Genomic DNA, 27,089 nt, shown 5'->3' with positions numbered 1-27,089 from the left:
GAGACATGAGTTGGACATGAGTGGGGGCCTGGTGGAGGGTGCCCCTGGTGACTGGGGGGTGGGGGTGATGGTAGACATGAGTGGGGGCCTGGTGGAGGCTGCCCCTGCACTGCTGGGGGGTGGGGGTGATAGGGGACATGAGTGGGGGCCTGGTGGAGGCTGTCCCTGGTGGCTGGGGGGTGGGGGTGGTGGGAGACATGAGTTGGACATGAGTGGAGGCCTGGTGGAGGGTGCCCCTGCACTGCTGGGGGGTGGGGGTGGTGGGAGACATGAGTTGGACATGAGTGGGGGCCTGGTGGAGGGTGCCCCTGGATGCTGGGGGGTGGGGGTGGTGGGAGACATGAGTGGGGGCCTGGTGGAGGGTGCCCCTGCACTGCTGGGGGGTGGGGGTGGTGGTAGACATGAGTGGGGGCCTGGTGGAGGGTGCCCCTGATGGCTGGGGGGTGGGGGTGGTGGGAGACATGAGTTGGACATGAGTGGGGGCCTGGTGGAGGGTGCCACTGCACTGCTGGGGGGTGGGGGTGGTGGGGAACATAAGTTGGACATGAGTGGGGGCCTGGTGTAGGGTGCCTCTGGTTGCTGGGGGGTGGGGGTGGTGGGAGACATGAGTGGGGGCCTGATGGAGGGTGCCCCTGCACTGCTGGGGGTGGGGGTGGTGGTAAACATGAGTTGGACATGAGTGGGGGCCTGGTGGAGGGTGCCCCTGGTGGCTGGGGGTGGGGGTGGTGGGATACATGAGTTGGACATGAGTGAGGGCCTGGTGGAGGGTGCCCCTGGTAGCTGGGGGGTAGGGGTGATGGTAGACATGAGTGGGGGCCTGGTGGAGGCTGCCCCTGCACTGCTGGGGGGTGGGGGTGATAGGGGACATGAGTGGGGGCCTGGTGGAGGGTGCCCCTGGTGGCTGGGGGGTTGGGGTGGTGGGAGACATGAGTGGGGGCCTGGTGGAGGGTGCCCCTGCACTGCTGTGGGGTGGGGGTGATGGTAGACATGAGTGGGGGCCTGGTGGAGGGTGCCCCTGGTGGCTGGGGGGTGGGGGTGGTGGGAGACATGAGTTGGACATGAGTGGGGGCCTGGTGGAGGGTGCCTCTGGTGGCTGGGGGGTGGGGGTGATGGTAGACATGAGTGGTTGGCCTGGTGGAGGCTGCCCCTGCACTGCTGGGGGGTGGGGGTGATAGGGGATATGAGTGGGGGCCTGGTGGAGGGTGCCCCTGGTGGCTGGGGGGTGGGGGTGGTGGGAGACATTAGTGGGGGCCTGGTGGAGGGTGCCCCTGCACTGCTGGGGGGTGGGGGTGATGGTAGACTTGAGTGGGGGCCTGGTGGAGGGTGCCCTTGGTGGCTGGGGGGTGGGGGTGGTGGTAGACATGAGTGGGGGCCTGGTGGAGGGTGCCCCTGGTGGCTGGGGGGTGGGGGTGGTGGGAGACATGAGTTGGACATGAGTGGGGGCCTGGTGGAGGGTGCCCCTGGTGGCTGGGGGGTGGGGGTGATGGTAGACATGAGTGGGGGCCTGGTGGAGGCTGCCCCTGGTGGCTGGGGAGTGGGGGTGGTGGTAGACATGAGTGGGGCCTGGTGGAATGTGCCCCTGGTGGCTGGGGGGTGGGGGTGGTGGGAGACATGAGTTGGTCATGAGTGAGGGCCTGGTGGAGGGTGCCCCTGGTGGCTGGGGGGTGGGAGTGATGGTAGACATGAGTGGGGGCCTGGTGGAGGCTGCCCCTGCATTGCTGGGGGGTGGGGTGATAGGGGATATGAGTGGGGGCCTGGTGGAGGGTGCCCCTGGTGGCTGGGGGGTGGAGGTGGTGGGAGACATTAGTGGGGGCCTGGAGGAGGGGGCCCCTGGTGGCTGGGGGTGATGGTAGACATGAGTGGGGGCCTGGTGGAGGCTGCCCCTGCACTGCTGGGGGGTGGGGTTGATGGTAGACATGAGTGGGGGCCTGGAGGAGGGGGCCCCTGGTGGCTGGGGGTGATGGTAGACATGAGTGGGGGCCTGGTGGAGGCTGCCCCTGCACTGCTGGGGGGTGGGGGTGGTGGGAGACATGAGTTGGACATGAGTGGGGGCCTGGTGGAGGGTGCCCCTGTTGGCTGGGGGATGGGCGTGGTGGGAGACATGAGTTGGACATGAGTGGGGGCCTGGTGTAGGGTGCCCCTGGTGGCTGGGGAGTGGGGGTGATGGTAGACATGAGTTGGACATGAGTGGGGGCCTGGTGGAGGGTGCCCCTGCACTGCTGGGGGGTGGGGGTGGTGGTAGACATGAGTGGGGGCCTGGTGGAGAGTGCCCCTGCACTGCTGGGGGGTGGGGGTGGTGGTAGATATGAGTGGGGGCCTGGTGGAGGGTACCACTGGTGGCTGGGGGGGGGGTGGGGGTGGTGGGAGACATGAGTTGGACATGAGTGGGGGCCTGGTGGAGTCTGCCCCTGGTGACTGGGGGGTGGGGGTGATGGTAGACATGAGTGGGGGCCTGGTGGAGGCTGCCCCTGCACTGCTGGGGGGGGTGATAGGGGACATGAGTGGGGGCCTGGTGGAGGCTGCCCCTGGTGGCTGGGGGGTGGGGGTGGTGGGAGACATGAGTTGGACATGAGTGGGGGCCTGGTGGAGGGTGCCCCTGCACTGCTGGGGGGTGGGGGTGGTGGGAGACATGAGTTGGATGGGTTGGACATGAGTGGGGGCCTGGTGGAGGGTGCCCCTGGATGCTGGGGAGTGGGGGTGGTGGGAGACATGAGTGGGGGCCTGGTGGAGGGTGCCCCTGCACTGCTGGGGGGTGGGGGTGGTGGTAGACATGAGTGGGGGCCTGGTGGAGGGTGCCCCTGCACTGCTGGGGGGTGGGGGTGATGGTAGACATGAGTGGGGGCCTGGTGGAGGCTGCCCCTGCACTGCTTGGGGTGGGGGTGATAGGGGACATGAGTGGGGGCGTGCCCCTGGATGCTGGGGGGTGGGGGTGATGGCACACACGAGTGGGGCCTGGTGGAGGGTGCCCCTGGATGCTGGGGGGTGGGGTGGTGGGAGACATGAGTGGGGGCCTGGTGGAGGGTGCCCCTGCACTGCTGGGGGGTGGGGGTGGTGGGAGACATGAGTTGGACATGAGTGGGGGCCTGGTGGAGGGTGCCCCTGGATGCTGGGGGGTGGGGGTGGTGGGAGACATGAGTGGGGGCCTGGTGGAGGGTGCCCCTGCACTGCTGTGGGGTGGGGGTGGTGGTAGACATGAGTGGGGGCATGGTGGAGGGTGCCCCTGGTGGCTGGGGGGTGGGGGTGGTGGGAGACATGAGTTGGACATGAGTGGGGGCCTGGTGGAGGGTGCCCCTGGATGCTGGGGGGTGGGGGTGGTGGGAGACATGAGTGGGGGCCTGGTGGAGGGTGCCCCTGCACTGCTGGGGGGTGGGGGTGGTGGTAGACATGAGTGAGGGCCTGGTGGAGGGTGCCCCTGGTGGCTGGGGGGTTGGGGTGGTGGGAGACATGAGTGGGGGCCTGGTGGAGGGTGCCCCTGCACTGCTGGGGGGTGGGGGTGATAGGGGATATGAGTGGGGGCCTGGTGGAGGGTGCCCCTGCACTGCTGGGGGGTGGGGGTGATGGTAGACCTGAGTGGGGGCCTGGTGGAGGGTGCCCTTGGTGGCTGGGGGGTGGTGGTAGACATGAGTGGGGGCCTGATGGAGGGTGCCCCTGGTGGCTGGGGGGGTGGGGGTGGTGGGAGACATGAGTTGGACATGAGTGGGGGCCTGGTGGAGGGTGCCCCTGGTGGCTGGGGGGTGGGGGTGATAGTAGACATGAGTGGGGGCCTGGTGGAGGCTGCCCCTGGTGGCTGGGGAGTGGGGGTGGTGGTAGACATGAGTGGGGGCCTGGTGGAATGTGCCCCTGGTGGCTGGGGGGTGGGGGTGGTGGGAGACATGAGTTGGTCATGTGTGAGGGCCTGGTGAAGGGTGCCCCTGGTGGCTGGGGGGTGGGAGTGATGGTAGACATGAGTGGGGGCCTGGTGGAGGCTGCCCCTGCATTGCTGGGGGGTGGGGGTGATAGGGGATATGAGTGGGGGCCTGGTGGAGGGTGCCCCTGGTGGCTGGGGGGTGGGGGTGGTGGGAGACATTAGTGGGGGCCTGGTGGAGGGTGCCCCTGCACTGCTGGGGGGTGGGGGTGGTGGTAGACATGAGTGGGGGCATGGTGGAGGGTGCCCCTGGTGGCTGGGGGGTGGGGGTGGTGGGAGACATGAGTTGGACATGAGTGGGGGCCTGGTGGAGGGTGCCCCTGGATGCTGGGGGGTGGGGGTGGTGGGAGACATGAGTGGGGGCCTGGTGGAGGGTGCCCCTGGATGCTGGGGGGTGGGGGTGGTGGGAGACATGAGTGAGGGCCTGGTGGAGGGTGCCCCTGGTGGCTGGGGGGTGGGGGTGGTGGGAGACATGAGTTGGACATGATTGTGGGCCAGGTGGAGGGTGCCCCTGGTGGCTGGGGGGTGGGGGTGGTGGGAGACATGAGTTGGACATGAGTGGGGGCCTGGTGGAGGGTGCCCCTGGTGGCTGTGGGGTGGGGGTGATGGTAGACATGAGTGGGGGCCTGGTGGAGGCTGCCCCTGCACTGCTGGGGGGTGGAGGTGATAGGGGACATGAGTGGGGGCCTGGTGGAGGGTGCCCCTGCACTGCTGGGGGGTGGGGGTGGTGGTAGACATGAGTTGGACATGAGTGGGGGCCTGGTGGAGGGTGCCCCTGGTGGCTGGGGGGTGGGGGTGACGGTAGACATGAGTGGGGGCCTGGTGGAGGCTGCCCCTGCACGGCTGGGGGGTGGGGGTGATAGGGGACATGAGTGGGGGCCTGGTGGAGGGTGCCCCTGGTGGCTGGGGGGTGGGGGTGGTGGGAGACATGAGTGGGGGCCTGGTGGAGGGTGCCCCTGCACTGCTGGGGGGTTGGGGTGATGGTAGACATGAGTGGGGGCCTGTTGGAGGGTGCCCCTGGTGGCTGGGGGGTGGGGGTGGTCGGAGACATGAGTGGGTGCCTGGTGGAGGGTGCCCCTGCACTGCTGGGGGGTGGGGGTGGTGGGAGACATGACTTGGACATGAGTTGGGGCCTGGTGGAGGGTGCCCCTGGATGCTGGGGGGGTGGGGGTGGTGGGAGACATGAGTGGGGGCCTGGTGGAGGGTGCCCCTGCACTGCTGGGGGGTGGGGGTGGTGGTAGACATGAGTGGGGGCCTGGTGGAGGGTGCCCCTGGTGGCTGGGGGGTGGGGGTGGTGGGAGACATGAGTTGGACATGAGTGGGGGCCTGGTGGAGGGTGCCCCTGCACTGCTGGGGGGGTGGGGGTGATGGTAGACATGAGTGGGGGCCTGGTGGAGGCTGCCCCTGCACTACTGGGGGGTGGGGGTGATAGGGGACATGCGTGGGGGCCTGGTGGAGGGTGCCCCTGCACTGCTGGGGGGTGGGGGTGATAGGGGACATGAGTGGGGGCCTGGTGGAGGGTGCCCCTGGTGGCTGGGGGGTGGGGGTGGTGGGAGACATGAGTGGGGGCCTGGTGGAGGGTGCCCCTGCACTGCTGGGGGATGGGGGTGGTGGTAGACATGAGTGGGGGCCTGGTGGAGGGTGCCCTTGGATGCTGGGGGGTGGGGGTGGTGGGAGACATGAGTTGGACATGAGTGGGGGCCGGTTGGAGGGTGCCCCTGCACTGCTGGGGGGTGGGGGTGGTGGGAGACATGAGTTGGACATGAGTGGGGGCCTGGTGGAGGGTGCCCCTGGATGCTGGGGGGTGGGTGTGGTGGGAGAAATGAGTGGCGGCCTGGTGGAGGGTGCCCCTGCACTGCTGGGGGGTGGGGGTGGTGGGAGACATGAGTTGGACATGAGTGGGGGCCTGGTGGAGGGTGCCCCTGGATGCTGGGGGGTGGGGGTGGTGGGAGACATGAGTGGGGGCCTGGTGGAGGGTGCCCCTGCACTGCTGGGGGGTGGGGGTGGTGGTAGACATGAGTGAGGGCCTGGTGGAGGGTGCCCCTGGTGGCTGGGGGGTGGGGGTGGTGGGAGACATGAGTTGGACATGATTGTGGGCCAGGTGGAGGGTGCCCCTGGTGGCTGGGGGGTGGGGGTGGTGGGAGACATGAGTTGGACATGAGTGGGGGCCTGGTGGAGGCTGCCCCTGCACTGCTGGGGGGTGGGGGTGATAGGGGACATGAGTGGGGGCCTGGTGGAGGGTGCCCCTGCACTGCTGGGGGGTGGGGGTGGTGGTAGACATGAGTTGGACATGAGTGGGGGCCTGGTGGAGGGTGCCCCTGGTGGCTGGGGGGTGGGGGTGACGGTAGACATGAGTGGGGGCCTGGTGGAGGCTGCTCCTGCACGGCTGGGGGGTGGGGGTGATAGGGGACATGAGTGGGGGCCTGGTGGAGGGTGCCCCTGGTGGCTGGGGGGTGGGGGTGGTGGGATACATGAGTGGGGGCCTGGTGGAGGGTGCCCCTGCACTGCTGGGGGGTTGGGGTGATGGTAGACATGAGTGGGGGCCTGTTGGAGGGTGCCCCTGGTGGCTGGGGGGTGGGGGTGGTCGGAGACATGAGTGGGTGCCTGGTGGAGGGTGCCCCTGCACTGCTGGGGGGTGGGGGTGGTGGGAGACATGACTTGGACATGAGTTGGGGCCTGGTGGAGGGTGCCCCTGGATGCTGGGGGGTGGGGGTGGTGGGAGACATGAGTGGGGGCCTGGTGGAGGGTGCCCCTGCACTGCTGGGGGGTGGGGGTGGTGGTAGACATGAGTGGGGGCCTGGTGGATGGTGCCCCTGGTGGCTGGGGGGTGGGGGTGGTGGGAGACATGAGTTGGACATGAGTGGGGGCCGGTTGGAGGGTGCCCCTGCACTGCTGGGGGGTCGGGGTGGTGGGAGACATGAGTTGGATGAGTTGGACATGAGTGGGGGCCTGGTGGAGGGTGCCCCTGGATGCTGGGGGGTGGGTGTGGTGGGAGAAATGAGTGGCGGCCTGGTGGAGGGTGCCCCTGCACTGCTGGGGGGTGGGGGTGGTGGTAGACATGAGTGGGGGCCTGGTGGAGGGTGCCCCTGGTGGCTGGGGTTGGGGGTGGTGGGAGACATGAGTTGGACATGAGTGGGGGCCTGGTGGAGGGTGCCCCTGCACTGCTGGGGGGTGGGGGTGATGGTAGACATGAGTGGGGGCCTGGTGGAGGCTGCCCCTGCACTACTGGGGGGTGGGGGTGATAGGGGACATGCGTGGGGGCCTGGTGGAGGGTGCCCCTGCACTGCTGGGGGGTGGGGGTGATAGGGGACATGAGTGGGGGCCTGGTGGAGGGTGCCCCTGGTGGCTGGGGGGTGGGGGTGGTGGGAGACATGAGTGGGGGCCTGGTGGAGGGTGCCCCTGCACTGCTGGGGGATGGGGGTGGTGGTAGAAATGAGTGGGGGCCTGGTGGAGGGTGCCCTTGGATGCTGGGGGGTGGGGGTGGTGGGAGACATGAGTTGGACATGAGTGGTGGCTGGTTGGAGGGTGCCCCTGCACTGCTGGGGGGTGGGGGTGGTGGGAGACATGAGTTGGATGAGTTGGACATGAGTGGGGGCCTGGTGGAGGGTGCCCCTGGATGCTGGGGAGTGGGGGTGGTGGGAGAAATGAGTGGGGGCCTGGTGGAGGGTGCCCCTGCACTGCTGGGGGGTGGGGGTGGTGGTAGACATGAGTGGGGGCCTGGTGGAGGGTGCCCCTGGTGGCTGGGGGGTGGGGGTGGTGGGAGACATGAGTTGGACATGAGTGGGGGCCTGGTGGAGGGTGCCCCTGCACTGCTGGGGGGTGGGGGTGATGGTAGACATGAGTGGGGGCCTGGTGGAGGGTGCCCCTGGATGCTGGGGGGTGGGGGTGGTGGGAGACATGTGTGGGGGCCTGGTGGAGGGTGCCCCTGCACTGCTGGGGGGTATGGGTGTTGGGAGACATGAGTTGGACATGAGTGGGGGCCTGGTGGAGGGTGCCCCTGGATGCTGGGGGGTTGGGTGGTGGGAGACATGAGTGGGGGCCTGGTGGAGGGTGCCCCTGCACTGCTGGGGGGTGGGGGTGGTGGGAAACATAAGTTGGACATGAGTGGGGGCCTGGTGGAGGGTGCCCCTGGATGCTGGGGGGTGGGGGTGGTGGGAGACATGAGTGGGGGCCTGGTGGAGGGTGCCCTGCACTGCTGGGGGGTGGGGGTGGTGGAAGACATGAGTGGGGGCATGGTGGAGGGTGCCCCTGGTGGCTGGGGGGTGGGGGTGGTGGGAGACATGAGTTGGACATGAGTGGGGGCCTGGTGGAGGGTGCCCCTGGATGCTGGGGGGTGGGGGTGGTGGGAGACATGAGTGGGGGCCTGGTGGAGGGTGCCCCTGCACTGCTGGGGGGTGGGGGTGGTGGTAGACATGAGTGGGGGCCTGGTGGAGGGTGCCCCTGGTGGCTGGGGGGTTGGGGTGGTGGGAGACATGAGTGGGGGCCTGGTGGAGGGTGCCCCTGCACTGCTGAGGTGTGGGGGTGATGGTAGACATGAGTGGGGGCCTGGTGGAGGGTGCCCCTGGTGGCTGGGGGGTGGGGGTGGTGGGAGAAATGAGTTGGACATGAGTGGGGGCCGGGTGGAGGGTGCCTCTGGTGGCTGGGGGGTGGGGGTGATGGTAGACATGAGTGGTTGGCCTGGTGGAGGCTGCCCCTGCACTGCTGGGGGTTGGGGGTGATAGGGGATATGAGTGGGGGCCTGGTGGAGGGTGCCCCTGGTGGCTGGGGGGTGGGGGTGGTGGGAGACATTAGTGGGGGCCTGGTGGAGGGTGCCCCTGCACTGCTGGGGGGTGGGGGTGATGGTAGACTTGAGTGGGGGCCTGGTGGAGGGTGCCCTTGGTGGCTGGGTGGTGGGGGTGGTGGTAGACATGAGTGGGGGCCTGGTGGAGGGTGCCCCTGGTGGCTGGGGGGTGGGGGTGGTGGGAGACATGAGTTGGACATGAGTGGGGGCCTGGTGGAGGGTGCCCCTGGTGGCTGGAGGGTGGGGTTGATGGTAGACATGAGTGGGGGCCTGGTGGAGGCTGCCCCTGGTGGCTGGGGAGTGGGGGTGGTGGTAGACATGAGTGGGGGCCTGGTGGAATGTGCCCCTGGTGGCTGGGGGGTGGGGGTGGTGGGAGACATGAGTTGGTCATGAGTGAGGGCCTGGTGGAGGGTGCCCCTGGTGGCTGGGGGGTGGGAGTGATGGTAGACATGAGTGGGGGCCTGGTGGAGGCTGCCCCTGCATTGCTGGGGGGTGGGGGTGATAGGGGATATGAGTGGGGGCCTGGTGGAGGGTGCCCCTGGTGGCTGGGGGGTGGGGGTGGTGGGAGACATTAGTGGGGGCCTGGTGGAGGGTGCCCCTGCACTGCTGGGGGGTGGGGGTGATGGTAGACATGAGTGGGGACCTGGTGGAGGGTGCCCCTGGTGGCTGGGGGTGGGGGTGGTGGTAGACATGAGTGGGGGCATGGTGGAGGGTGCCCCTGCTGGCTGGGGGGTGGGGGTGGTGAGAGACATGAGTTGGACATGAGTGGGGGCCTGGAGGAGGGTGCCCCTGGTGGCTGGGGGGTGGGGGTGATGGTAGACATGAGTGGGGGCCTGGTGGAGGCTGCCCCTGCACTGCTGGGGGGTGGGGGTGGTGGGAGACATGAGTTGGACATAAGTGGGGGCCTGGTGGAGGGTGCCCCTGGATGCTGGGGGGTGGGCGTGGTGGGAGACATGAGTGGGGGCCTGGTGGAGGGTGCCTCTGCACTGCTGGGGGGTGGGGGTGGTGGTAGACATGAGTGGGGGCCTGGTGGAGGGTGCCCCTTGTGGCTGGGGGGTGGGGGTGGTTGGAGACATGAGTTGGACATGAGTGGGGGCCTGGTGGAGGGTGCCCCTGGTGGCTGGGGGGTGGGGGTGGTGGGAGACATGAGTTGGACATGAGTGGGGGCCTGGTGTAGGGTGCCCCTGGTGGCTGGGGAGTGGGGGTGATGGTAGACATGAGTTGGACATGAGTGGGGGCCTGGTGGAGGGTGCCCCTGCACTGCTGGGGGGTGGGGGTGGTGGTAGACATGAGTGGGGGCCTGGTGGAGGGTGCCCCTGCACTGCTGGGGGGTGGGGGTGGTGGTAGATATGAGTGGGGGCCTGGTGGAGGGTACCACTGGTGGCTGGGGGGGTGGGGGTGGTGGGAGACATGAGTTGGACATGAGTGGGGTCCTGGTGGAGGGTGCCCCTGGTGACTGGGGGGTGGGGGTGATGGTAGACATGAGTGGGGGCCTGGTGGAGGCTGCCCCTGCACTGCTGGGGGGTGGGGGTGGTGGGAGACATGAGTTGGACATGAGTTGGGGCCTGGTGGAGGGTGCCCCTGGATGCTGGGGGGTGGGGTTGGTGGGAGACATGAGTGGGGGCCTGGTGGAGGGTGCCCCTGCACTGCTGGGGGGTGGGGGTGGTGGTAGACATAAGTGAGGGCCTGGTGGAGGGTGCCCCTGGTGGCTGGGGGTGGGGGTGGTGGGAGACATGAGTTGGACATGAGTGGGGGCCTGGTGGAGGGTGCCCCTGCACTGCTGGGGGGTGGGGGTGATGGTAGACATGAGTGGGGGCCTGGTGGAGGCTGCCCCTGCACTACTGGTGGGGTGGGGTGATAGGGGACATGAGTGGAGGCCTGGTGGAGGGTGCCCCTGCACTGCTGGGGGGTGGGGGTGATAGGGGACATGAGTGGGGGCCTGGTGGAGGGTGCCCTTGGATGCTGGGGGGTGGGGGTGGTGGGAGACATGAGTTGGACATGAGTGGGGGCCGGTTGGAGGGTGCCCCTGCACTGCTGGGGGCTGGGGGTGGTGGGAGACATGAGTTGGATGAGTTGGACATGAGTGGGGGCCTGGTGGAGGGTGCCCCTGGATGCTGGGGGGTGGGGGTGGTGGGAGAAATGAGTGGGGGCCTGGTGGAGGGCGCCCCTGCATTGCTGGGGGGAGGGGGGGTGGGAGACATGAGTTGGACATGAGTTGGGGCCTGGTGGAGGGTGCCCCTGGATGCTGGGGGGTGGGGTTGGTGGGAGACATGAGTGGGGGCCTGGTGGAGGGTGCCCCTGCACTGCTGGGGGGTGGGGGTGGTGGTAGACATAAGTGAGGGCCTGGTGGAGGGTGCCCCTGGTGGCTGGGGGTGGGGGTGGTGGGAGACATGAGTTGGACATGAGTGGGGGCCTGGTGGAGGGTGCCCCTGCACTGCTGGGGGGTGGGGGTGATGGTAGACATGAGTGGGGGCCTGGTGGAGGCTGCCCCTGCACTACTGGTGGGGTGGGGTGATAGGGGACATGAGTGGAGGCCTGGTGGAGGGTGCCCCTGCACTGCTGGGGGGTGGGGGTGATAGGGGACATGAGTGGGGGCCTGGTGGAGGGTGCCCTTGGATGCTGGGGGGTGGGGGTGGTGGGAGACATGAGTTGGACATGAGTGGGGGCCGGTTGGAGGGTGCCCCTGCACTGCTGGGGGCTGGGGGTGGTGGGAGACATGAGTTGGATGAGTTGGACATGAGTGGGGGCCTGGTGGAGGGTGCCCCTGGATGCTGGGGGGTGGGGGTGGTGGGAGAAATGAGTGGGGGCCTGGTGGAGGGCGCCCCTGCATTGCTGGGGGGAGGGGGGGTGGTAGACATGAGTGGGGGCCTGGTGGAGGGTGCCTCTGGTGGCTGGGGGGTGGGGGTGGTGGGAGACATGAGTTGGACATGAGTGGGGGCCTGGTGGAGGGTGCCCCTGCACTGCTGGGGGGTGGGGGTGATGGTAGACATGAGTGGGGGCCTGGTGGAGGCTGCCCCTGCACTGCTGGGGGTGGGGGTGATAGGGGACATGAGTGGGGGCCTGGTGGAGCGTGCCCCTGGATGCTGGGGGGTGGGGGTGGTGGGAGACATGAGTGGGGGCCTGGTGGAGGGTGCCCCTGGATGCTGGGGGGTGGGGGTGGTGGGAGACATGAGTGGGGGCCTGGTGGAGGGTGCCCCTGCACTGCTGGGGGGTGGGGGTGGTGGGAGACATGAGTTGGACATGAGTGGGGGCCTGGTGGAGGGTGCCCCTGGATGCTGGGGGGTGGGGGTGGTGGGAGACATGAGTGGGGGCCTGGTGGAGGGTGCCCCTGCACTGCTGGGGGGTGGGGGTGGTGGGAAACATGAGTTGGACATGAGTGGGTGCCTGGTGGAGGGTGCCCCTGGATGCTGGGGGGTGGGGGTGGTGGGAGACATGAGTGGGGGCCTGGTGGAGGGTGCCCCTGCACTGCTGGGGGGTGGGGGTGGTGGTAGACATGAGTGGGGGCATGGTGGAGGGTGCCCCTGGTGGCTGGGGGGTGGGGGTGGTGGGAGACATGAGTTGGACATGAGTGGGGGCCTGGTGGAGGGTGCCCCTGGATGCTGGGGGGTGGGGGTGGTGGGAGACATGAGTGGGGGCCTGGTGGAGGGTGCCCCTGCACTGCTGGGGGGTGGGGGTGGTGGTAGACATGAGTGGGGGCCTGGTGGAGGGTGCCCCTGGTGGCTGGAGGGTGGGGGTGGTGGGAGACATGAGTTGGACATGAGTGGGGACCTGGTGTAGGGTGCCCCTGGTGGCTGGGGGGTGGGGGTGGTGGGAGACATGAGTTGGACATGAGTGGGGTCCTGGTGGAGAGTGCCCCTGGTGGCTGGGGGGTGGGGGTGATGGTAGACATGAGTTGGACATGAGTTGGGGCCTGGTGGAGGGTGCCCCTGGTGGCTGGGGGATGGGGGTGATGGTAGACATGAGTGGGGGCCTGGTGGAGGCTGCCCCTGCACTGCTGGGGGTGGGGGTGATAGGGGACATGAGTGGGGGCCTGGTGGAGGGTGCCCCTGCACTGCTGGGGAGTGGGGGTGGTGGTAGACATGAGTGGGGGCCTGGTGGAGGGTGCCCCTGGTGGCTGGGGGGTGGGGGTGGTGGGAGACATGAGTGGGGGCCTGGTGGAGGGTGCCCCTGCACTGCTGGGGGGTGGGGGTGGTGGGAGACATGAGTTGGACATGAGTGGGGGCCTGGTGGAGGGTGCCCCTGGATGCTGGGGGGTGGGGGTGGTGGGAGACATGAGTGGGGGCCTGGTGGAGGGTGCCCCCGCACTGCTGGGGGGTGGGGGTGGTGGGAAACATGAGTTGGACATGAGTGGGGGCCTGGTGGAGGGTGCCCCTGGATGCTGGGGGGTGGGGGTGGTGGGAGACATGAGTGGGGGCCTGGTGGAGGGTGCCCCTGCACTGCTGGGGGGTGGGGGTGGTGGGAAACATGAGTTGGACATGAGTGGGTGCCTGGTGGAGGGTGCCCCTGGATGCTGGGGGGTGGGGGTGGTGGGAGACATGAGTGGGGGCCTGGTGGAGGGTGCCCCTGCACTGCTGGGGGGTGGGGGTGGTGGTAGACATGAGTGGGGGCATGGTGGAGGGTGCCCCTGGTGGCTGGGGGGTGGGGGTGGTGGGAGACATGAGTTGGACATGAGTGGGGGCCTGGTGGAGGGTGCCCCTGGATGCTGGGGGGTGGGGGTGGTGGGAGACATGAGTGGGGGCCTGGTGGAGGGTGCCCCTGCACTGCTGGGGGGTGGGGGTGGTGGTAGACATGAGTGGGGGCCTGGTGGAGGGTGCCCCTGGTGGCTGGAGGGTGGGGTTGGTGGGAGACATGAGTTGGACATGAGTGGGGACCTGGTGTAGGGTGCCCCTGGTGGCTGGGGGGTGGGGGTGGTGGGAGACATGAGTTGGACATGAGTGGGGTCCTGGTGGAGAGTGCCCCTGGTGGCTGGGGGGTGGGGGTGATGGTAGACATGAGTTGGACATGAGTTGGGGCCTGGTGGAGGGTGCCCCTGGTGGCTGGGGGATGGGGGTGATGGTAGACATGAGTGGGGGCCTGGTGGAGGCTGCCCCTGCACTGCTGGGGGTGGGGGTGATAGGGGACATGAGTGGGGGCCTGGTGGAGGGTGCCCCTGCACTGCTGGGGAGTGGGGGTGGTGGTAGACATGAGTGGGGGCCTGGTGGAGGGTGCCCCTGGTGGCTGGGGGGTGGGGGTGGTGGGAGACATGAGTGGGGGCCTGGTGGAGGGTGCCCCTGCACTGCTGGGGGGTGGGGGTGGTGGGAGACATGAGTTGGACATGAGTGGGGGCCTGGTGGAGGGTGCCCCTGGATGCTGGGGGGTGGGGGTGGTGGGAGACATGAGTGGGGGCCTGGTGGAGGGTGCCCCCGCACTGCTGGGGGGTGGGGGTGGTGGGAAACATGAGTTGGACATGAGTGGGGGCCTGGTGGAGGGTGCCCCTGGATGCTGGGGGGTGGGGGTGGTGGGAGACATGAGTGGGGGCCTGGTGGAGGGTGCCCCTGCACTGCTGGGGGGTGGGGGTGGTGGTAGACATGAGTGGGGGCATGGTGGAGGGTGCCCCTGGTGGCTGGGGGGTGGGGGTGGTGGGAGACATGAGTTGGACATGAGTGGGGGCCTGGTGGAGGGTGCCCCTGGATGCTGGGGGGTGGGGGTGGTGGGAGACATGAGTGGGGGCCTGGTGGAGGGTGCCCCTGCACTGCTGGGGGGTGGGGGTGGTGGTAGACATGAGTGGGGGCCTGGTGGAGGGTGCCCCTGGTGGCTGGGGGGTGGGGGTGGTGGGAGACATGAGTTGGACATGAGTGGGGACCTGGTGTAGGGTGCCCCTGGTGGCTGGGGGGTGGGGGTGGTGGGAGACATGAGTTGGACATGAGTGGGGGCCTGGTGGAGAGTGCCCCTGGTGGCTGGGGGGTGGGGGTGATGGTAGACATGAGTTGGACATGAGTTGGGGCCTGGTGGAGGGTGCCCCTGGTGGCTGGGGGATGGGGGTGATGGTAGACATGAGTGGGGGCCTGGTGGAGGCTGCCCCTGCACTGCTGGGGGTGGGGGTGATAGGGGACATGAGTGGGGGCCTGGTGGAGGGTGCCCCTGCACTGCTGGGGAGTGGGGGTGGTGGTAGACATGAGTGGGGGCCTGGTGGAGGGTGCCCCTGGTGGCTGGGGGGTGGGGGTGGTGGGAGACATGAGTGGGGGCCTGGTGGAGGGTGCCCCTGCACTGCCGGGGGGTGGGGATGATGGTAGACATGAGTGGGGGCCTGGTGGAGGGTGCCCCTGCACTGCTGGGGGGTGGGGGTGATGGTAGACATGAGTGGGGGCCTGGTGGAGGGTGCCCCTGGTGGCTGGGGGGTGGGGGTGGTGGGAGACATGAATTGGACATGAGTGGGGGCCTGGTGTAGGGTGCCCCTGCACTGCTGGGGAGTGGGGGTGGTGGTAGACATGAGTGGGGGCCTGGTGGAGGGTGCCCCTGGTGGCTGGGGGGTGGGGGTGGTGGGAGACATGAGTGGGGGCCTGGTGGAGGGTGCCCCTGCACTGCCGGGGGGTGGGGATGATGGTAGACATGAGTGGGGGCCTGGTGGAGGGTGCCCCTGCACTGCTGGGGGGTTGGGGTGATGGTAGACATGAGTGGGTGCCTGGTGGAGGGTGCTCCTGGTGGCTGGGGGGTGGGGGTGGTGGGAGACATGAGTGGGGGCCTGGTGGAGGGTGCCCCTGCACTGCTGGGGGGTGGGGGTGGTGGTAGACATGAGTGGGGGCCTGGTGGAGGGTGCCCCTGGTGGCTGGGGGGTGGGGGTGGTGGGAGACATGAGTTGGACATGAGTGGGGACCTGGTGTAGGGTGCCCCTGGTGGCTGGGGGGTGGGGGTGGTGGGAGACATGAGTTGGACATGAGTGGGGGCCTGGTGGAGAGTGCCCCTGGTGGCTGGGGGGTGGGGGTGATGGTAGACATGAGTTGGACATGAGTTGGGGCCTGGTGGAGGGTGCCCCTGGTGGCTGGGGGATGGGGGTGATGGTAGACATGAGTGGGGGCCTGGTGGAGGCTGCCCCTGCACTGCTGGGGGTGGGGGTGATAGGGGACATGAGTGGGGGCCTGGTGGAGGGTGCCCCTGCACTGCTGGGGAGTGGGGGTGGTGGTAGACATGAGTGGGGGCCTGGTGGAGGGTGCCCCTGGTGGCTGGGGGGTGGGGGTGGTGGGAGACATGAGTGGGGGCCTGGTGGAGGGTACCCCTGCACTGCCGGGGGGTGGGGATGATGGTAGACATGAGTGGGGGCCTGGTGGAGGGTGCCCCTGCACTGCTGGGGGGTGGGGGTGATGGTAGACATGAGTGGGGGCCTGGTGGAGGGTGCCCCTGGTGGCTGGGGGGTGGGGGTGGTGGGAGACATGAATTGGACATGAGTGGGGGCCTGGTGTAGGGTGCCCCTGGTGGCTGGGGGGTGGGGGTGACGTAGACATGAGTGGGGGCCTGGTGGAGGCTGCCCCTGCACTGCTGGGGGGTGGGGGTGATAGGGGACATGAGTGGGGGCCTGGTGGAGGGTGCCCCTGGTGGCTGGGGGGTGGGGGTGGTGGGAGATATGAGTGGGAGCCTGGTGGAGGGTGCCCCTGCACTGCTGGGGGGTTGGGGTGATGGTAGACATGAGTGGGGGCCTGGTGGAGGGTGCTCCTGGTGGCTGGGGGGTGGGGGTGGTGGGAGACATGAGTGGGGGCCTGGTGGAGGGTGCCCCTGCACTGCTGGGGGGTGGGGGGGGTGGGAGACATGAGTTGGACATGAGTTGGGGCCTGGTGGAGGGTGCCCCTGGATGCTGGGGGTGGTGGGAGACATGAGTGGGGGCCTGGTGGAGGGTGCCCCTGCACTGCTGGGGGGTGGGGGTGGTGGTAGACATGAGTGGGGGCCTGGTGGAGGGTGCCCCTGGTGGCTGGGGGGTGAGGGTGGTGGGAGACATGAGTTGGACATGAGTGGGGGCCTGGTGGAGGGTGCCCCTGCACTGCTGGGGGGTGGGGGTGATGGTAGACATGAGTGGGGGCCTGGTGGAGGCTGCCCCTGCACTACTGGGGGGTGGGGGTGATAGGGGACATGAGTGGGGGCCTGGTGGAGGGTGCCCCTGCACTGCTGGGGGGTGGGGGTGATAGGGGACATGAGTGGGGGCCTGGTGGAGGGTGCCCCTGGTGGCTGGGGGGTGGGGTGGTGGGAGACATGAGTGGGGGCCTGGTGGAGGGTCCCCCTGCACTGCTGGGGGTGGGGGTGGTGGTAGACATGAGTGGGGGCCTGGTGGAGGGTGTCCTTGGATGCTGGGGGGTGGGGGTGGTGGGAGACATGAGTGGGGGCCTGGTGGAGGGTGCCCCTGCACTGCTGGGGGGTGGGGGTGGTGGGAGACATGAGTTGGACATGAGTGGGGGCCTGGTGGAGGGTGCCCCTGGATGCTGGGGGGTGGGGGTGGTGGGAGACATGAGTGGGGGCCTGGTGGAAGGTGCCCCTGTACTGCTGGGGGGTGGGGGTGGTGGTAGACATGAGTGGGGGCCTGGTGGAGGGTGTCCCTGGTGGTTGGCGGGTGGGGTGGTGGGAGACATGAGTTGGACATGAGTGGGGGCCTGGTGGAGGGTGCCCCTGGATGCTGGGGGGTGGGGGTTGTGGGAGACATGAGTGGGGGCCTGGTGGAGGGTGCCTCTGCACTGCTGGGGGGTGGGGGTCGTGGTAGACATGAGTGGGGGCCTGGTGGAGGTTGCCCCTGGTGGCTGGGGGGTGGGGGTGGTGGGAGACATGAGTTGGACATGAGTGGGGGCCTGGTGGAGGGTGCCCCTGGTGGCTGGGGGGTGGGGGTGATGGTAGACATGAGTTGGACATGAGTGGGTGCCTGGTGGAGGGTGCCCCTGGTGGCTGGGGGGTGGGGGTGATGGTAGACATGAGTGGGGGCCTGGTGGAGGCTGCCCCTGCACTGCTGGGGGTGGGGGTGATAGGGGACATGAGTTGGGGCCTGGTGGAGGGTGCCCATGCACTGCTGGGGGGTGGGGGTGGTGGTAGACATGAGTGGGGGCTTGGTGGAGGGTGCCCCCGTTGGCTGGGGGCTGGGGGTGGTGGGAGACATGAGTGGGGGCATGGTGGAGGGTGCCCCTGCACTGCTGGGGCGTGGGGGTGATGGTAGACATGAATGGGGGCCTGGTGGAGGGTGCCCCTGCACTGCTGGGGGGTGGGGGTGATGGTAGGCATGAGTGGGGGCCTGGTGGAGGGTGCCCCTGCACTGCTGGGGGGTGGGGGTGATAGGGGACATGAGTGGGGGCCTGGTGGAGGGTGCCCCTGGTGGCTGGGGGTGGGTTGATGGGAGACATGAGTGGGGGCCTGGTGGAGGGTGCCCCTGGTGGCTGGGGGGTGGGGGTGGTGGGAGACATGAGTTGGACATGAGTGGGGACCTGGTGTAGGGTGCCCCTGGTGGCTGGGGGGTGGGGGTGGTGGGAGACATGAGTTGGACATGAGTGGGGGCCTGGTGGAGAGTGCCCCTGGTGGCTGGGGGGTGGGGGTGATGGTAGACATGAGTTGGACATGAGTTGGGGCCTGGTGGAGGGTGCCCCTGGTGGCTGGGGGATGGGGGTGATGGTAGACATGAGTGGGGGCCTGGTGGAGGCTGCCCCTGCACTGCTGGGGGTGGGGGTGATAGGGGACATGAGTGGGGGCCTGGTGGAGGGTGCCCCTGCACTGCTGGGGAGTGGGGGTGGTGGTAGACATGAGTGGGGGCCTGGTGGAGGGTGCCCCTGGTGGCTGGGGGGTGGGGGTGGTGGGAGACATGAGTGGGGGCCTGGTGGAGGGTACCCCTGCACTGCCGGGGGGTGGGGATGATGGTAGACATGAGTGGGGGCCTGGTGGAGGGTGCCCCTGCACTGCTGGGGGGTGGGGGTGATGGTAGACATGAGTGGGGGCCTGGTGGAGGGTGCCCCTGGTGGCTGGGGGGTGGGGGTGGTGGGAGACATGAATTGGACATGAGTGGGGGCCTGGTGTAGGGTGCCCCTGGTGGCTGGGGGGTGGGGGTGACGTAGACATGAGTGGGGGCCTGGTGGAGGCTGCCCCTGCACTGCTGGGGGGTGGGGGTGATAGGGGACATGAGTGGGGGCCTGGTGGAGGGTGCCCCTGGTGGCTGGGGGGTGGGGGTGGTGGGAGATATGAGTGGGAGCCTGGTGGAGGGTGCCCCTGCACTGCTGGGGGGTTGGGGTGATGGTAGACATGAGTGGGGGCCTGGTGGAGGGTGCTCCTGGTGGCTGGGGGGTGGGGGTGGTGGGAGACATGAGTGGGGGCCTGGTGGAGGGTGCCCCTGCACTGCTGGGGGGTGGGGGGGGTGGGAGACATGAGTTGGACATGAGTTGGGGCCTGGTGGAGGGTGCCCCTGGATGCTGGGGGTGGTGGGAGACATGAGTGGGGGCCTGGTGGAGGGTGCCCCTGCACTGCTGGGGGGTGGGGGTGGTGGTAGACATGAGTGGGGGCCTGGTGGAGGGTGCCCCTGGTGGCTGGGGGGTGAGGGTGGTGGGAGACATGAGTTGGACATGAGTGGGGGCCTGGTGGAGGGTGCCCCTGCACTGCTGGGGGGTGGGGGTGATGGTAGACATGAGTGGGGGCCTGGTGGAGGCTGCCCCTGCACTACTGGGGGGTGGGGGTGATAGGGGACATGAGTGGGGGCCTGGTGGAGGGTGCCCCTGCACTGCTGGGGGGTGGGGGTGATAGGGGACATGAGTGGGGGCCTGGTGGAGGGTGCCCCTGGTGGCTGGGGGGTGGGGTGGTGGGAGACATGAGTGGGGGCCTGGTGGAGGGTCCCCCTGCACTGCTGGGGGTGGGGGTGGTGGTAGACATGAGTGGGGGCCTGGTGGAGGGTGTCCTTGGATGCTGGGGGGTGGGGGTGGTGGGAGACATGAGTGGGGGCCTGGTGGAGGGTGCCCCTGCACTGCTGGGGGGTGGGGGTGGTGGGAGACATGAGTTGGACATGAGTGGGGGCCTGGTGGAGGGTGCCCCTGGATGCTGGGGGGTGGGGGTGGTGGGAGACATGAGTGGGGGCCTGGTGGAAGGTGCCCCTGTACTGCTGGGGGGTGGGGGTGGTGGTAGACATGAGTGGGGGCCTGGTGGAGGGTGTCCCTGGTGGTTGGCGGGTGGGGTGGTGGGAGACATGAGTTGGACATGAGTGGGGGCCTGGTGGAGGGTGCCCCTGGATGCTGGGGGGTGGGGGTTGTGGGAGACATGAGTGGGGGCCTGGTGGAGGGTGCCTCTGCACTGCTGGGGGGTGGGGGTCGTGGTAGACATGAGTGGGGGCCTGGTGGAGGTTGCCCCTGGTGGCTGGGGGGTGGGGGTGGTGGGAGACATGAGTTGGACATGAGTGGGGGCCTGGTGGAGGGTGCCCCTGGTGGCTGGGGGGTGGGGGTGATGGTAGACATGAGTTGGACATGAGTGGGTGCCTGGTGGAGGGTGCCCCTGGTGGCTGGGGGGTGGGGGTGATGGTAGACATGAGTGGGGGCCTGGTGGAGGCTGCCCCTGCACTGCTGGGGGTGGGGGTGATAGGGGACATGAGTTGGGGCCTGGTGGAGGGTGCCCATGCACTGCTGGGGGGTGGGGGTGGTGGTAGACATGAGTGGGGGCTTGGTGGAGGGTGCCCCCGTTGGCTGGGGGCTGGGGGTGGTGGGAGACATGAGTGGGGGCATGGTGGAGGGTGCCCCTGCACTGCTGGGGCGTGGGGGTGATGGTAGACATGAATGGGGGCCTGGTGGAGGGTGCCCCTGCACTGCTGGGGGGTGGGGGTGATGGTAGGCATGAGTGGGGGCCTGGTGGAGGGTGCCCCTGCACTGCTGGGGGGTGGGGGTGATAGGGGACATGAGTGGGGGCCTGGTGGAGGGTGCCCCTGGTGGCTGGGGGTGGGTTGATGGGAGACATGAGTGGGGGCCTGGTGGAGGGTGCCCCTGGATGCTGGGGGGTGGGGGTGCTGGGAGACATGTGTTGGTGAATAGTAGTGCAAGGTGACATGTGGGCTGGCTGGCGGGCATGGCCATGGTGGATGGGTTGCCTGTGGGACATGAGCAGGGCTGCAGGGTAGTCCCCTGTGGTGTGGGCTGCCTGCAGGGGCCATGGAGGGTGTAGAGGGAACACCTGGGAGGACCCACACGGCCAAATCACGTGTAGCATTCCCCGGCACCACCGAAATACACGTACCCTGCTGAAATGGCGTGTGAATCTTCCCGCGCACCTCGGAATACACGTACCCAGGCCAATCGCGTGTGGAACTTCCCACGCACCCGAAGTACACGTACCCAGGCCAATCGCGTGTGGAACTTCACGCGCACCCCGAAACACACGTAGCTAGGCTAATCGCGTGTGGAACTTCCCGCGCACCCTGTAGTACACGTCCCCAGTCTAATCGCGTGTGGAACTTCCCGCGCACCCCGAAGTACATGTACCCAGTCCAATCGCGTGTGGAACTTCCTGTGCACCCCGAAACACACGTACCCAGGCTAATTGCGTGTGGAACTTCCCGCGCACCTAGGAACACACGCACACGCTATTTTTCACACAGCGGTTGTCCGTGTTTGTCGGTACCCCTTTGCACCTCATTTGTCCTAGAGGGACACTGTATGGACCATTCATCATGGCTGTATATGGGTGCTTTTTGTTAGCGCACATTTTGGCGCACATTTTTTTCAGGCGCAGGGGCGCTACCGCCTGCTTTCTTGTGGCGTACTTGTTTGGCCCTGTGCGCGTCTTTGCCAGTGCACTGGTTTGCCCTATTCGATTCCATGAATACGGGTTGCAGGCGAGCATGTGGGCGTTCCGCGCACTTGCCTCCTGTACTTCCCCCGTGACTCCCATATTTTCACGCGTTGTTCCCCATTCCGAGTGTTATGCCCCGTGTTACGCCTACTTTTGTGATGTGCGCCGCGTTATGTGCGATTTCGCAGTGGCCGTGGCGCACGCTGTTGGATGACCTGTGCGCCGGCGTGCGCTGCGCACATTTTTAGCGCACATCCAATGTTTTTCTCGCGCACGGACTTCCATGAATCGATGTGCGCTGGTTTCCCTGCGATTTTCGCACTTGCTCTGCGATTTTTGCACTTTTACTGCGAATTGCACGTTTTGGCACCTCTGCGCGGGAATTTTCGGCGCACATTAATTCCATGAATCGACCCTTTAGAGTACACAAATGAAAACGCATCCTGAGGTTTAGGGCCTGAAAGTCGCAATTATTCTTGCCGAGATGCTTTTCTAGGACCTCTGTTGCATGAAAGGAAGAACATATATACCTGATGATTTCTTCAGAGGTCGAAGTGGGCGGGAGCGGTCGTGAGTGGTTTTCCTATACTTTTTATTTTTAAGTTTCACCGTTCCTATACTTTTATTTTAAAGGAAACCGTTCCGGAATGGTTTCGTTTTAAAATAAAAGTGTAGGAAGGAGTTGAAGCTTGCACTTCAGTGCACTGCACTAAACATTCCCTTAAAGAGCAGGTGTTATTGTTTGATGGTTTGGATTGTGTGTGGGAGGGGGTGCAGCAATGGGGTTTGTGGGGAGCGGGCCATGCCAGCCGGGAACATAGTTCCACTACTTCTTTTCGTACACTTCACCACTGGATTTCTTGGACAGGGAATTTCTTTTAATATTTACGTGTTTCAATGTGTTCTTTTGCTATCCCATTTAGATCCACAGGAGGGCAGCAGCTAATCGCAGTACAAAAATAATTAGCTACATGTGTAGCTTGACGCTTCTGGTTGAATTATTAAGTGTATCATTTCTAATTAAATACAACATTATTTAAAAACAATATACTAAGATTCTGACACGTGCTCCCTTACTCATATGTACGACGGAGACGTCAAAAGGAAAACTCGCACTAGGATTAACACGGAAATGGCATAGAACACTTATATTACATACTACTGAAGACACACGTAAATTGCGATGCAAATTGACAAAGAAATTATTAAACAACCACACAAATTAAACACGAATAATAGAAACACACTTGGGAAAAGGTTTGTGAGCCAGTCGTAAAAATAGACTTTTGTATTCTCAAAACAAATGCAATGCAAACGACCTAGTGTAACAACATTTAAATCAGGATTTAAAATCTGGAAAAGCAGCGATTGGATGTATGGCGGGAGACTGGAATGTTCACATTGCAACCTCGTGTTTGCCGCGAGTCTGGTGGCGGAATATACGAGCAGTTGGTTACCATTTGCTAAGCATAGGTGCAGGTTGTAACAATTTGCTAAGCAGAAGCAGTCAGTAGAGCTTGTTTGCGTGGCCATTTGGCAACGAGGCAATGAGCAAAGCTTTCCTATGACAATGAGACAATTCATTCCTTGCAGTCCGGTTTTTAACCTTGCTTCGTCTTCTAAGGGCCCTCACCTTGTGTGTGTTTATAATGCTCTGTCCCAAATCTCCTCTCTTGACTCAGAATGCTCTGTGGTATTCCAAAAGTCCCCTTTAATTGTGGTACATGCAACATCCATCTTCAAATGAAGACCAGGAGCCACAGGATGACTTTATTCCAACATTGGCAATCTATGAAGTGGTTACCTCTGTTCTAGTATAGATACAGGTTTCTTTTTATCAATAGCATCCAGGAAGCTATGCAGCCTGTAGTATTGATGCAGAACCGTATGTAAAAGGTACATGTAACTCAGAATAGACAGATAACTCACATAAGCTTCCTTACAGAATTCAAACGTCCTCAAGCATGGATAGAGGAGACCAATTGGAAGCAAGGAGAAATCTTTGCATACCATGGCATGGATAGTGGATGCAGATTAGAAGCTACCAGGAAGGTCTGAATCCAGATAGACTTAGATATGAAGTGGGAAATGGTTTTCAAATAGTGTTGCAATTAGAGATCAATGGAACAAGTGCCTGTGATATACAATATATCAATGCTCACTATTATAGTGGAAGCAACACAATAGCCAGTGACACCATGAATGAGGCTTTTATGAAGAACCTACCCTGAGAAGGAACTCACTCTGAAGGGCTGACAATTTTGAAAGGTTTAAGGACTGGCAATTTTGACAGATTAGGCAATACAAGATTAAATGAGATGCCCAGGATCCCACATTAGTTAAGGATTGGATTTGTGCCAACGCTGCAATTTCTGCATTTGAACACTTTCTTTTCATGAACTAAAACAATATCATGTTATAAAGTACACAAATCGCGTTACCAAACATGACCATTTTTAAAATTAAAATATTATAGATGGTGTTACGCAAAATGGGAATGTTTATAGCTTCATCATCAAGGGAAGTATATGAGTACCAGCACACCAATCGATTTGATTTAACACATTTAATCTGTGTTTTTCATTCATATTTTAAAGCTTTAAATACCTCCAAAACAAAGGCTTGTGACATTGTCATTTATAAACATGCATACAAACCTTTGACTTTTACAAAAAAGCAAACGGTTTTTTGTGTCAAACGAGAAGACCTTAAAATATGCTTACCCGAGGCCTGCAAAACCTGGTCCACTCTCTTCCAGTTAAATGGCCTACATGAGAAGAAAGATAAAGTAATGGGCTAAACAATGACACTGCATGCAATGAGGCAAAGCACAGAGAAGACAGCACAGTACTTTAAGAGATATTAGATGATTTGACCAGGATCACTGTATCACTGTATCGTCTGCTGACAAAGCCAGGATACAAGCATGAACGTTTTTGTTCCACAGTCTTGAAATTGGATACTTATTCACCTCCTGGACTAACAGTCTATGCTCATCATTGGAGGTGAATGTCAACTCAACAACCCAATTGAACAAACCAATGTCTAGACCTTCACCATACAGATGATATCTTAGTTTATGGCAGTCTGTATCTGGTGCAAGTACATTGCTGATAATAGAACCTGTTGTGCTATAAAACCAAGTACCTATACAGGCAGGTTTATAAACTTCAAACATAGGAAAGGCTCAGTCAGCTTTGCTTGAATGTGCTATTCTAATCTTGCATGTGACTACATATCTCTCCAATGAGTACTTAACACACTGGGATAACTGCTTAACGATTGTGGCATTCAATTTATCAATATGCATTTCAACTTCAGGTATTGCACATGATCAACATAATTCCCACAGTAGGCAAAGAATGCTACAGGAGTTGTGCTGTTAGGAACAAACACACTATGTATACCACAGTGAACACAGTAGGTATTAGATGATGAATTCATCAAGGTAGAATGTAAAACAGACAGGCAGTGGGTTTAGAACCTCAGCAGCATGCCATAGAATATCCTGACATGTGCTATTTAAGTCTGGTGAACAATGGAACCTTACTTCCTTTAGATCAGGCAGCCCTGGGCAAGTGCCCCTTTTTCCCTCCCATAAAAACGTCTCTGCCTCCAGGGTTGGAATGGGGCACAGAATTGGCTCGGGAACCAATGAATTAGTGTCCCACAGTGGCAAATGACAATTCATTCATTTTGTGACAGACTGCTTGAATAGTACACATGGTGAGTTTTTTTGATAAAATGTGATGCACATTGTGCAATTTAAAGTATATGTATTCTGCTACAATGGTAAAAACTACTAGCAGCATAGTGAAGTAACTCATCAAACTGGATCAACGTTGACCAAAAACCTGGCCCACTCTAGCATTTTGTATTTTTAGCTTGTGCCTTGCCCTATTGGCCTAAAGGCTAGTCTGAGCATGTTGACCTCTCATTATCATTATTCATTTTCTTTAATCATTTCTGTATTACATTTGGAGAAGATAGTTTGTTAGACTCCTCAGGAGCAATGTGGGAGGCCCTGGGCTTTATGCTTCCTTCTTATGCCATCTCCATTGCCACTCCTGATCCTGGTGCTTGGCTCCAGAGCTCCACTATTACTACATTGCATCAATCATGCGGTGCGGTAAGGAAAAGCCACGCGTCACATGTATAGTTTGAGACATGAAAACAGGGTCTCTGACAGTGCCAGAGCTCTGAACGTACACATGTCCTGGAACCTGTGGTTCAAGAACACCTAGAAGTTGAGATAAAGAAAGTCACGTGTCCTTTCTCCCGGGAATATCAGGTCCCTTGTGGTTGTTGAGCTTACGTGACCCTTATCTGTTCCTTGAGGCAGCAACATTCCAGATTCGACTGCTCCCAACAGGGCCCAATGACTCATTCACTTGTGGCGCAGGGTTCAGCATTCTCAGTGGATCGTAGAAGTGACTGTTGTGAGTGGATGACCAGCTGTAGCAGTGCTTTGGTTCAAGATGGTTGTGCAGACATGGTCTCGCGAGAGCGGATCCAACTGTCACCTTGCAAGATTCTGGGGGCGCACGAGTGGGCAAAAGCACAAACGGCAGTTTGCCACATGGAGGTGCAGTGAGAGGTCACACCTAGCACTCCTCCTGAGAGAGAGACGCAGCAGGCCTGTACTACCGCACTCCAGGCTGTACTGGGATCCAGAGACTTACTTATACACATATATGTATAGACAGCGAATTTAACTAGCCCTGAGCATGTGTAGATTATGAGCTGTGGGTCAATTAAACAAGCAACGTTAAATTGATGGTACCAGGTTTTATGTTAAGCCACAACAATGGTGTTAGCATATTTTTTTAGGTGTAGGAGGCACATGTCACGGTTTATTACACGGCACACGCAAACCAGGGATCCCTACAATTAATGTGGTGCACAATAAAAATGTTTAAATGTTTTTTTATACTGCAGAATCTTTTGAGAAGGCCTCCATCCTGCCTTGCACACACAATCCACAAAGACCCCGTGTCACAATGGACAAGGAACCAGACCGGTGTGTATAATTAAGATATTTATTAATACATTTATTATTTAATGTCAAGTTAAAATCAACCAAATACAACAGCCACCAATGTTGTGGCAACACAAAAATGCAATGACTTCGATATTACAACCAGGTTAAGATATACTATCACAAATACTTCCTTTTCAATGAAAAAACAGAAGAAGTACAATTCAACACACAATGTTGGCACAAAAGTTAAGCACTCCCACTGACACACTCAACCTCCAAATATCAATTGAACTTGATTCCTTAAATGGAAGGCATTGGCAGGGAGTAGGAATACAGGGAGAAAATTGGTTGTGGGCTGGTGCCCACAGAAACAATATGCGGACCCAGCAAAGAAGGGGAACATTTGTTTTTAGAGCACAATGGAAGAATGGGGTTTTTGATGATTTTTCCCAATTTCTATGGAAAAGAAATAGAAAGACATGGAATTCACTTGCTTATACTTAGAATATTAGTCATCACACAAGGGGAAAATCGGTTTTGGGATATTCAACACATGGGCACCGGGAAATACATGCAAATGGAAATTCGTTTTACCTCACAATAGGGAAAGAGGAACAGAAGGGGAACATCGGGTTTTGGGATATTAAGCTCCATTTCAATGGGAAAGAAAA

The sequence above is a fragment of the Ambystoma mexicanum genome, chromosome 5q, assembly GCF_040938575.1.
Source record: "Ambystoma mexicanum isolate Mex_15411 chromosome 5q, UKY_AmexF1_1, whole genome shotgun sequence".
NCBI lineage: Eukaryota > Metazoa > Chordata > Amphibia > Caudata > Ambystomatidae > Ambystoma > Ambystoma mexicanum.
This window is presented reverse-complemented; position numbering follows the sequence as displayed.